This window comes from Gymnoscopelus braueri, assembly GCF_963280865.1.
Source record: "Gymnoscopelus braueri genome assembly, chromosome: 17".
Classification (NCBI taxonomy): domain Eukaryota; kingdom Metazoa; phylum Chordata; class Actinopteri; order Myctophiformes; family Myctophidae; genus Gymnoscopelus; species Gymnoscopelus braueri.
Window position 1 is genome coordinate 6,642,530 of NC_137617.1, and position 12,559 is coordinate 6,655,088.

Genomic DNA, 12,559 nt, shown 5'->3' on the forward strand with positions numbered 1-12,559 from the left:
ACCGTGTAAGAGAGACAGACAGTAGGAAAGCTGAGAGGGAGACAGTGTAGGAGAGACAGACAGTAGGAAAGCTGAGAGGGAGACCGTGTAAGAGAGACAGACAGTAGGAAAGCTGAGAGGGAGACCGTGTAAGAGAGACAGACAGTAGGAAAGCTGAGAGGGAGACAGTGTAGGAGAGACAGACAGTAGGAAAGCTGAGAGGGAGACCGTGTAAGAGAGACAGACAATAGGAAAGCTGAGAGGTAGACAGTGTAGGAGAGACAGACAGTAGGAAAGCTGAGAGGGAGACAGTGTAGGAGAGACAGACAGTAGGAAAGCTGAGAGGTAGACAGTGTAGGAGAGACAGACAGTAGGAAAGCTGAGAGGGAGACAGTGTAGGAGAGACAGACAGTAGGAAAGCTGAGAGGGTGACAGTGCAGGATAGACAGACAGTAGGAAAGCTAAGAGGGAGCCAGTGAAGACAGACATTAGGAAACCTGAGAGGAAGACAGTGCCGGCGAGAAAAACAGAAGGAAAGCTGAGACAGAGACCGTGTTGTATCCCAAACCAGCAGGGGTACATGTGGATCTAGAGGCTCAGAACAACACCATTGTGGGTGTTTTGGAAGTTTGACACATAATTTTATGAACAGTTGACCCAATTTGTCTTAAAAAGACAAACTTTAATTAACTGCCAAGAGGAATTGTAGAGAAATTGAAGTTGTGCTTAATTTTGAGGTTACAACACAGATCCAGAGACAGACATCTCCTGTGGCTGCCTGCGTCAGCCTCCCTGTCTGAACCACACTCAGGATCATATGACGACAGCTGTCAACATAATAAGATCGATGGCCAGCCGGATGATGTAGATGCACGCCGTTGTCCAAAATATTAAACTGTATCATATTTTATATGATAGCATTTAATATATTATTTTGTATTTTTTGCCATCACTCCTGTGGGGATTTGTGTATTTTACATAATTGCTTTTTAGTCTCACAAAGCACACACAATTACAGGAATAGAATGAATGAAATATATATTTATTTTATAATAATAACCATCCGTAATCCATGATAGCCTAACAAGACAGAGCACAGGGGGAGAGAAAGAGAGAGAGATGAGTAAGAGTTGGATAAAATATGATAAATCATTAGTCCAATGTAGATCATAGCTCTGAGAGTGTCTCTGTCATGATGGCTGGACATTCTCTGGACCATGGCCTGACCCCCACGTTACTATAACTACTGTAATATCCACCCCCTCTCCTCTCCCCTACAAGACTTCCCTCTTACAGTGTATCTCTTTGCTCTCTCCTCCACTGGACTTCCATCCCTCCATTTATCAGTGTCTCCTCTCCTCTCCAGGACAATAGCCTTTCTGCACAGCAGCCATATTGGATGGAAATTGGGCTTCCTTCTTACTTACCTTCGCAGGTCTTACCAATTATACTAATTAAGTCTCTGTTCTATTCTGGTCAAACAACAGTCAGGGTGCTGAGTATTGTGCATGTCGGCTCACTGGTAACACTCAGCTACACCAGTGGGTCTCAAAGTGTGGTCCAGGGACCCTCATGGTTCCTTGAGGGGGTTCCAAATGGCCCCTTACGGGTGTGTAACTCTGAGAGTGTACAAATGGAAGGGTCCATTTGGTTCCAGTCGTACACTCTCAGAGTTATGGGGGTCCTTGAAATTTAAAAAAAGGTTTGAGAACCACTGTGCTACACTAAATGGAACAGAGCCTTAATTAGTATAACTGGTAAGACCTGTGAAGGAATTAAGGAAGAGGCCCAGTTTCTTTGCAATGTGGCTGTTGTGCATAGAGCCCAATCTGTCCATTACCAGCTGCAGGTGTACTGTATTCAATGAAAAAAAACACCTCACACTTGTAAACGCACATCCTTGGTGAAATGATGCAGCATTTATATGCAGCACCCCACCAGGGAGGGACTGCACTGAGTGTGTAAGCAGGTTTTTGCTCACAATTCACAGAGAAATTGTCGACAGTAGTAGTTAGCTGAGAAACAGCTCAGCAGCAGGTTTGCGTATCCATCTGCATCCATGTGTTCCAACCATAACAGCTATGTTGACATTGTAATTGGTTATCGGTATTCGCCAGAAATGTCACTATCAGTGCATGCCATCCCTACTCCTTATCCAGGCCTCAGCCATCTCCAGGCTTGACTACTCTGATCCAGAATGCCGTAGCACCACACGGCACACCAACTTATGTGTTCCTCTCTCTAGCTTCGGGTTTGCTGCCGCTATACAAACCACTGGTGATGACCTACTGTACAAGGCAATCAACAGCAGGATCCACCCCTTACAACCCATGTTAGATCACATGGATTTAAGCTAAATTAAAATAAGTCCTAATATGATATTTGTGAAACAGCGTGAAAGGAGCCCACTAATTGTTTGATAAATAATTAGCACAAAGTGTAGAATGGTGTTTTGGTAGCCATACAGCCAACCAGTTGAAGAAATCGCAGATTGATGCTATACCAGCCCTGACTAAAAAGTAGTAGTAGATAGTCATTTTGTGCTTTAAACAAAATGCCAGACGCCAGAGGGTTAACCTTTGCTTTCATGAAATATCTGAGATCATTAGGATTTTCTGGAAGATTGAACATGCATTATATTGCTAGTTTGACCACTACAAATACTCTTTAATCTTAAAATAACGAATAACCGAAAATAGGCTATGTATAAGCTTGTATATAGCCAATTTTCGGTGCATGGCATGCTTTCATAGAAGACATGCCGACTTCTATGGAATCCAAATGACCAGTCGTGGCGACTGAGAACTTTAATCCATGAGATAACACAGGATGTCCGATGGTCCAGTCCACCCTGGTGGCCAAGACAAGTGTCCTAGATTCTTCTCCCTCTTGGCTGAATGACCTCCTACGCCCCCCCCCCCCCCCGTATCAGGACTGCACTCTCACTCCTCCCCGTTTTCCACCGCAGTCTGAAAAACTCAGCTCTTCAGACTCAGCACTCCTCATTCCTTGTATCACTTCTTGTCACATATATACCGTTTTGACAGATGCTAGAACACTGTGCAGATGTGTGTTGGTTACTTGTTCACACAGGCTATGTTAGAGGATAGACATAATAAGACTGTTTGCTTGACCACAAATGTTATTTAGATTGCATTTTGTTTGGACCGATGCCAGGTTTGATGTTTACCTGGTGCTGTGCGTTTACACTAGTAGTGACAGGCTACAAACCATTGTCAATGGAAGCCATTAATTCTGCAAGGCACCGTACAATGGTGGCAGGAGACGAGGGAGGCAAAAGAAAAGGTGGGATGATAACATGGGAGAATGGACTCACTTGAAACTCTGAGGCAATGAGAGCTGCCGAGGACAGAGAGAGATGGAGAGATTTGGTCAACAGGATCCGAGGATACAATTAGGATAGGATAGGACATGATAGACAGGATAGGATAGGATGAGCTACAAAACCTACAAAAAAGGGTGAGCTGGTTTCAGCGTTGTTCAACGCTCTAATGACATGGAGAAGTGCGAACCAATAATGTTTGTTTCACCAGTTCCACTCCCCTTCCCTCTCCACACAAGTCCTACTAATAAAACTATATTATAAAAACGGTATTATATTTTTCTAGCTTCTTGCTCCCACACATGGATCCACGCTTGATGACGTCAACGAACGCAACACTTCAACAGCGACTCGGCGACAGTGTAGCTGACCACGTTTTGTAGCTTTTGTCACTGCTAGAGTGACACAGTGAACTGCCTGCAGCCAGATCATGGCCTAAACATTAACACTTTTCTCCAGAAACAGTGGCCTATGTCCTTGTTTCCTCTATCCCGAATGGGTTCCTTGCAGTCTACAAGCATCCTTGGTGGGAGAGATTAGGAAGCAAGGAAAAGACACAAGTGAGGGAAACGTGGATGCAATTTAAGAGACTTGGGATGCACCCCATGTGTCTGATCGACCTGCCTCCACCTCAGTTGTTGCCTCATGTGTGCATGCATCATCTGACTTGACTTTGTAGCGTCTGCTTTTAAATTTATGAAAACATGACACCCAGTAGCGCTAGAAGGGATGTGCATGACTGACCAAAATCAAAGTCAATTATTCTATTGCTATTATTAACGAATATTCAACGACAAATGTTATCCTCAAAAACGTTTATTCAAATATTTGATTATTCTGACCCATCCCTAAGCGATAGCCTTCCAAATACAACAGCAAGTAAGGAACGTGGCAAAATCTACATTCAATATACGAGATGACAATTTAAAGTCAGGTGTAAATAGACAGTATCTAAACTAGATGTTGATCCGCTGACTGCTGTCAGTGTCCACTGTAGTCTACACTGTAGCCGGTACATGGCCTTAATGTCTTGCCATGTCCTCTTGTACCATACAAGAGTCTTCTAATGTATGTCTAGAATACTGTGTTAATCTTTCAATGATTGGTTTGTCACTGGACCATGTTCAAAAACAAATCCATTGCATGAGTTCTCATTTTGTTTCTATAGTGTTATATAGTGTTTCTATCAGATTTTAGGTGCGGCGAATCACACCCTTGCGCCTCCACCTTGCTCTAGATCTGCTCAGTCTCTTTGCTTCGTCATCATCATCATAATACATCCATTCCAAATTATATAGCGCTTTTCAAGGTACTCGGTTGCTTTACAAAATAAAAACAAAAACAACTTCATTAAGAAATAGCTAGATAAAAAGGCTAAAAACTATGCAAACAAAACATTAACATTAAAAGGCAAAGGGGGGATTAGAATTAGGTGGGGAATGCAAGTCTAAAAAGGTGGGTTTTGAGGGTGGTTTTCAAAGATTTCCACTCTGGAAGGGGTTTTCACTTTGTTTTACGGTTTCAACCCCCGAAAATACAGTTGTCATCTAAACGGACGGCACATCTGATATTTCATTTTGCAGTTTTTTCGAGAGAGCGTTGTCGTCTAAACAGGGCCTTAGTAAAACGGACCTGATTTGCACCGTAGCCTAAGTTTGGTTCTTATTCAATCTACACCAAATCTCTTCACCAAAAACAACAGATCTACAAGCTCACAATGCGATCTGTTGTTTTTGATGAATGTTCCCCCCAGAATAGGGATGATGGGGTTCAAATGGTTAAACTTATAAAGTTACTTTCAATCTGAGATCGTTTCCTCCTGACATACTGTATCTTAGGGGGAAAGATTTACATATTTACGTACCGTAATTACGACATAAACGTAAGGTGCTAAAAAGTAGCAATGTAATCCAAGGGTGCCGTGGATGAAAACGTTTTTTTAAATGGGTGCCCCGAGCCAAAAAGGTTTGAGAAGCTCTGCCCTAGAGGTTGGCATCACCAGACCTGAGGGAGCGGGAGGGGGCGTAGGTAGTGAAGGAGGTCAGAGAGGGAGCAGGGAGCTTGTTGAGGGCCTTGTAGGTAGTGAGCAGTAATATTTTGACTGTGTTGATAATGGTTTAGTTCGCTCACTGCCAGCGCTGTGTTGTCAACAGGAGACACTGTGGTACACAGGCTGTTGGCAGGAACAGGAAACAAGAGGCTGTTGGCAGGAACAGGAAATGCACCACAATCCCTCTCTCAGTCTCAGGTGGAAAGTGGAAACCTGCTAATGTTTCAATAACAGATGCACACACACACCAAACCATAACACATGCAGTACCTACGCAAGCAAGGCAACACAGCCATGGACGGACAGACGGACATCTGTGTGCACATACGGCCAGACGTCCCTGCCATGTGCACGACTGTACACACGAAGGCTCATGCATTACAAACACACACACACACACACAAGCCTGTCACAATTATTACATAATCACCTAATAGCAATTATTTGAGTTAATTATTTTGCATAATCATCATACTATCTTCCATGTTGAAAAATGTTCATACATTTAAAACAAAGAGTGGAAAAAGCCGATCTACAATGCAACTTTTGTTAACAAAGCCTAAAAGCCAAACAGAAATGTATATTTGATCCATATGTTTGATGCCAAAAACACAATTAAACTTGTTAATCGCAATCATTTTTGTGACAATTAATCGTCAAGTAAAATGTCACTATCGTGACAGCCCTTGCATGCACGCACACACGCACACACACACACACACACACACACACACACACACACACACACAGTGTCACACAAACACACACACACACAAAGCTGCAATGTGCTGCATCATAAATCTGTCAGTGGCTAAAAGCAGTGAAACAATAAGTCCCCAATGCAGGAATAATGTGCGAGCCCAGTGCCAACGACCCTTGTTCTTCCACTAGTGGTGTGTGTGTGTGATGTTGCCATTAATAGGAATGGGAACATTGACATTCTACTATTGTACTCATAGATTATTCTGACTGGATTAGAGTGTCCTGATCTTTAGGCTGAAATGTCATTTTGTTAAAAGAACTCCAACAAATCCTATATGTATTAGTAGTGTGGCTCAGCCCCACCACCACATACAAAAAAAAATCAAATCCTAAATGATAGGTTTGGCATCCAGAACCGGAGGATCCCAACTATATTTGTAACAGTTTCCGGAACTGGTTTATCACACTGGCGTGTGGACTTCACGTCTGGTATACAATTAATATACCGGTGGTTCTAAAACGTTTTAATTTTAAGGACCACCATAACTCTAAGAGTGTACAAATGGAACCAAACGGACCCGTAATTTGGTTCCATTTGTACACTCTTAAGGCGGTTACACACCGGCGAATATGCGAATATACGCAAAATTCTGACTTGTTCCGAATAATTAAAAGACGCTTTTTTCGCTCCGCAAAACTGATGTGGAAGTTTTTTTTTTTTAAAGTATTATTCGCATGAAAAAAATCGCCCCGGTGTGTAAGGACCTTTAGAGTTACAGATCTGTAAGGATCCATTTGGAACCCCTATAGGAATCGGTAACGGGAACCGTTAAGGAATCGGACCGTTAACAGGGAATCGTTAAGGAACCAGAATCATTAAAATCCTAAGGGATCCGAACCCTAATCAAAATCTCCCTCCCTATAATTCCAGGGGGCGAACATTCTGCAAAAATAGCCCATCTACAAGCTCACACTATGCGTCACCATCGTGAGCTTGCAGATCTGCCATTTTCGCCGTATGCCGGTGAGATAAGTGGTTAATAATGCCTATTATTATGTTGCGTTGATTCTATCGTCATGAGTCATGAATACATTGTTGTATTGTGAAGGACAGGTCTGCAGTTCTACTGTGGATGTCTGTGGTCCACTCACTCACAAATGCATTAAACTATCAAAAGAGTCACCATAGCAACGGATTATACTTCAAGTTCTATGACACATGGATGACAATTAGTGACCAGGCAGGCTATTGTATCACCGTGGCCCTGAAACTCAGCTACGAGCAGGGTTGCCAGATTTTGCGAGAGAAACAAGCAACCAGGTCTATGACTAGGCCACATGAGCACAGACACACATAGCTAAATTAGCTCACAACATTGACGCATTGTGAGCTTGTAGATGTAGATCTGCCATTTTCTTGAAAAAGAATAAAAACATTTGGAATGTTTTTGAAATATTTTAACAACACAAATCTTGTATAGGGGTCCCTGGCACAAACTATTTTCAGGTGGGGGTCTGCGAACAAATTGACATGAAAAGGTTAGAGAACCACTGGTTTAAAGTTAAACAACATTTAAGAAGCAAACCCAAATAAGCAACTACACTTTAAAAACAACCCCAATTAAATGCTACCACCAATATTTACAACCGACTTTACAGGAAAACCAGTCGCTTATAATAAGCAGACTTGGCAACACTGGCTACGAGGTTCACACAGCAGGACGGTGAAAACGGGGCTGAGCGTCTCACAGTATAACGAAGCGTGTCAAGCTGTCAACCCAATTCCACTGTTCAGAAATGTAACGTACACACGTAGCGCGGGCTTCCTCCATCACACTATGCTACTAAAGGGACCGCATAGTGGCTCGGGACGAGGGGGAAGAGCGACTGTTTGGGAACCAGAAGGTTCTCGGTTCCATTTTCGGCTTCTCCTGGTGTAGGAGCCAAATGGGGTTTATGTATTTGTGCACCAGTGTTGATTTTGAAAGCAAATTTTGATTTAGCTTTAGTCATAGTCTTTTGAATAAAATTCCATTTAGTTTGTCATCTGAAATGTTTTAGTTTTTGCCTAGTTTTAGTCGATTAAATATCATAAGATTATAGTCGACTAAATCTACAATTGATTTAGTCGACTAAAATGTATTTTGGTGGGACTTGATGGCGTCGTGATGGCTGATTTTACACTTGGTTGCCTGCTGAAAATAGCCGATCTACAAGCTCACAACGCGTCGCGCTAAATGAAATTAATGAAACTCACAACACCCGAGAGCGCAACACCCGAGCGCAACCAAACATAAAATGACTTGTCTTTTAGTTCTACTGGATCTCTTCTCCACTAGTCCCTCACTAACATGTTAGTCTAGTTTTTATTTGTTGACAAAATTGTCAATATATTTGGTCTTAGTTTTAGACATCTAAGTTTAGCTTAGTTTTTATTTCGTTTTTATTTCGTTTTCGTCAGTGAAAAAAGGTAGTCGACGAACGTTTTTCGTCATACTTTTAGTCGACGAAATCAAGACTGTTGTGCACTGGATTGGATATTGGTTTGGCCCTTGCATGGTGGGAGTGTCTCTGTGGGTGGCCTCCAGCAGGTTACAAATAATGGTCCTCACTCCTCACCTGCTCACCTGAAGGCTGGTTTGACCGTGGGGGTAGGGTGAACTGGGAGAGATTTTGTTGACCGCATATTGCTCACCGTTTAATTTATTTCTTTGCACATATTCATGTATACATATTTATTGGAAATTGTAATGTAATTGGTGACACTGAAGTAAAACATTTTAAACTTCTATCTCCCAGGACTTAGCCAAGTGTCCTTGAGCAACTTGACACTGACTGAACCCCCAAGTTGGTACCACCTTGCATGGTTGCCTCCACCATCGGTGTGAATTTGAGTGAAGGGGTGAATGTAACGCACAATGGAAAGCGCTTTGGATAAAAGGTGCTATAGAAATTTGCAGACCATTTTTAGGCCACCATTTACAAATCTGGGGCTCGGCCTGGGCATGTATCAAAAACACATACAGATTTAAAATGACACCAAATGAAATAACATGTGTGCTATTTGGTAGATAGCCCTGTCGAGCCATGTGGCACATATGTCAGGGGGCTATCTCCCGTCTCTGTAGCATGAGGCAGCTTGATGAACAAGTACACTGTCTGGACATGATGCTAGTATGTCACAGGGATTTACCCCCAATCCCTCCCTTGATGCTGAGTGCCAAGCAGGGAGGGATTAGGTCTTTCTTTGGTATGACCCCGCTGGGGATCGAACCACAACCATCTAGTCTCAGGGTGAACACTCTAACCACAAGGCCACTGAGCTGGTTATTTGATAGATGCTTGTATCCATACGGTACTGCATGTTACAGTCACATAAGTTAGATCGCACGGGGCGGGAATAGAACCCCAAACCCTGCCAATGTTGGTGCCACAAAAACTGGTAGTCGGCAAGCGACGTAGATTCAGCACAATCCTATATAAACACACAGCATTCATTATTCATGCCATCAATGATGCCCTGTGATGTTCGTTTCATATTTAAGATCTTTAAATAAAATATACTACTATTTATAAATCTGTGTATCATGACTTGACTGTTCATTCCTCATGTGAATTGAACTCAAACTTTCATATTTTTCAACTGAAACCGGCTGAGTAAGGAAACGATCTTCAGCATGCGAGTAGAAAGACAAAACAATTCAAATACATCTTGCTCAATGTATCAAATAGTGTTAAAACGAACGATAATTCAAATACATTTTCCCTGTTATCGTTTATAATGGATGATTTGGTTTTCGGGGCAAGTGAACGTGACCTTTCGGCAAGTAGGACATGACCTATACTTGCCCGACGGCCCGGCAAGTGCCTCTGAGAAGACCTTTACTTTAGAGTCAACCCCTGCATTGAGATACACAGGAACACACCGCGGAAAGAAGCCAGAGCTTTGTGTGTGTGTGTGTGTGTGTGTGTGTGTGTGTGTGTGTGTGTGTGTGTGTGTGTGTGTGTGTGTGTGTGTGTGTGTGTGTGTGTGTGTGTGTGTGTGTGTGTGTGTGTGTCTGTCCACTTCCTTTTGGTGCAGGAATGGTTGAGTTCTTCTTGGACTCCTGCTGGTCTTTTGGCAGGTGATTTATAAAGCCCCCACCACCAGGCCAAGCACATTACAGAAAGTGTAGGGGCAAGCGATACGCAACACACGCTGTGGGGGGGCTGGCTGGCTGGCTGGCTGGCTGGCTACACCACCGAATAAATGTCACTGAAACCTTTTCTTGAAGACCACCGTTTCTCAACGTCAGGTCCGAGGACTCAGAGCGTGCCAAATCTCAGAGTTAATTAAACACTGAGGATTATACAGTGAAGATCGGGGTCTTAAGAGATAAAATGATTTTATCAAATGGAGGTCCGTGGACTAATGCATATTAAACCGGTGGTCCTTGAAATGAAAAAAGGTTGAGATTAAATCACGGTCGATGGACGATGAGATTCTGCAATACGTCAGAGACACACACCGGCACAGGTGTGTGTGTGTGTGTGTGTGTCTGTCTGTGTGTCTTCTCTGTCTTCAGTTTGATGAAGACAATGTTTGTGTTTTAGTATTAGTGCCATTGTGGACTAATATGCAGCTTAGTATCAGATCACAGGTCTTTTGTCTTCATATAGAAAAATATTGCGATGGAACCTTAATTGCAACACACACTGCATGCCGTGTGATGGTGTCTGTCAAACCCTGTCTATTAATATTCACCTCACAGAACAACATACCTGCTTGTTCCAACCAACCAGCTGGGTCACACTCACACACCAACACAAACAACACACCACCCGCCCCGTGGTCTCTCTCTCTCACACACACACACACAGCTCCAATGTTGCCACTTTCAAGCACACAGCTGACAAAGACATGATAAAGGTTAGTTTCTGCTAAGATGTAGCAGGGCGTTCTTCGACGAAACGTGTGACCTATAGGATTGTGTGACTCCAGGGGTCGCTAATGTGCAGCGTTATCAACGTTGTGACATGCTCTGAATAACTTTGGTGGCACTTCTTTATTGGTGGGAAATGGTCTGTTTTCCAGTTAAATTCACGTTGTGAAACACTGAAAGAAAGGGGGGGGGCTCTCTAATGGACTCATTGACATGTATTGGAGAAATATTCAGTCAGCATTAAATCTGCTGCAATGCACATTAACAGTTACACTGCATTATGACATGTGAAAACTCCAATGAAAACAGTTATGTCCAATTTGTTAAATATATTTATCATCAGTGGTGGAAAGTAACTGAGTACATTTACTCAAGTACTGTACTTAAGTACAATTTTTAGGTACTTTTACTTTACTGGAGTATTTCCAATTTTCAATACTTTTACTTCTACTCCACTACAATCTCGGAGACAAATATTGTACTTTTTACTCCACAGCAATTATTTGAACATTTTAGTAACTAGTAACTTTGTAGATTAGAAATATACTATATACATACTTCAGCCCTATTTAAAATTTGAAAACTTGAAATGGGACATTCTGCATAATGAGTACTTTTACTTTTAGTACTAGAGTACATTTTGCACTTAAATACTTTTGCACTTTTCCTCAAGTATATTTTTAACACCGGACTTTTATTTGCAACAGTATTCTTACATGGCGGTATTGACACTTTGAAAACATGTGAGTATCATCCATCACTGAGGTAGATAGAGGAAAGCTACTGGCTCACAGAGTACAGCTCCAGTCTGGGAGTCACGGAATTCTATAAGTCACCAATCCCGACGTAACACGGGGTGCTGTGCTGGTTATACAGCAGTACTAGCCTGGCTGCTACCATGAAGCCACTGTATGTGTATGTGTGTGTGTGTGTGTGTGTGTTTTGCTGTAGCACAGGGCACAATACTGCTGCTGTCGCTTTAAATGTCCAACAAGAACACAATTAGATCTACAAATGAGCCGCCGCCGACAACAACAACACCGCGTTGTTGTCGGCGAGCGACACCGCGGCGCGACTGTAGCAGCAGCAGGCCGAACATTGTTTGTATGCAGGCAGCAGGGACAGCTGTGTGTGCGTGCGTGTGTGTCATTTAAAAAAAACACACACACAACGACAACACCTACATTTTACAAATCAATAACATATTTTTCTTGTACAGTGTCGCGGCGCGTGACCCTCGTGCACGCGCCGCCTGACACACAACAACCGCGTCTTAATAAACAAACAAACAAACGTTAAAAAATACACAAACAAACAACACACACATGACCACTCACCCTCCTTCTCTCCTGCTGCTGCTTCTTCTTCTTCAGTTATAATTCCGATACTGATCTTCTTCTTCTTCTTCCCTTTCCTTCCCCTCTTCCTTGAATTAAAATCACAGTCCCGTCCGGAGGAAAAAGAAAACACAATAATATATAATATATTTGTTATAATTCCAACAGCTCTAGGATCCGATCCAGTCCAGTTGTGGGTCTTTTTAATGTTTTAATTAGTGTTTAG

At 42.6% G+C, this 12,559-nt stretch overlaps 1 protein-coding gene across 2 annotated transcripts in view; it reads right to left on the reverse strand.

Moving 5' to 3' along the window:
• The window catches only part of mapk8b (mitogen-activated protein kinase 8b), a 66,812-nt gene extending 54,253 nt beyond the window's left edge, over positions 1-12,559 (reverse strand). For both annotated transcript variants that reach the window (XM_080454310.1, XM_080454311.1), the window contains exon 1: positions 12,334-12,559. The gene's annotated coding sequence lies outside the window, so the exon portion shown is untranslated. The remainder of the gene's footprint in view (positions 1-12,333) is intronic.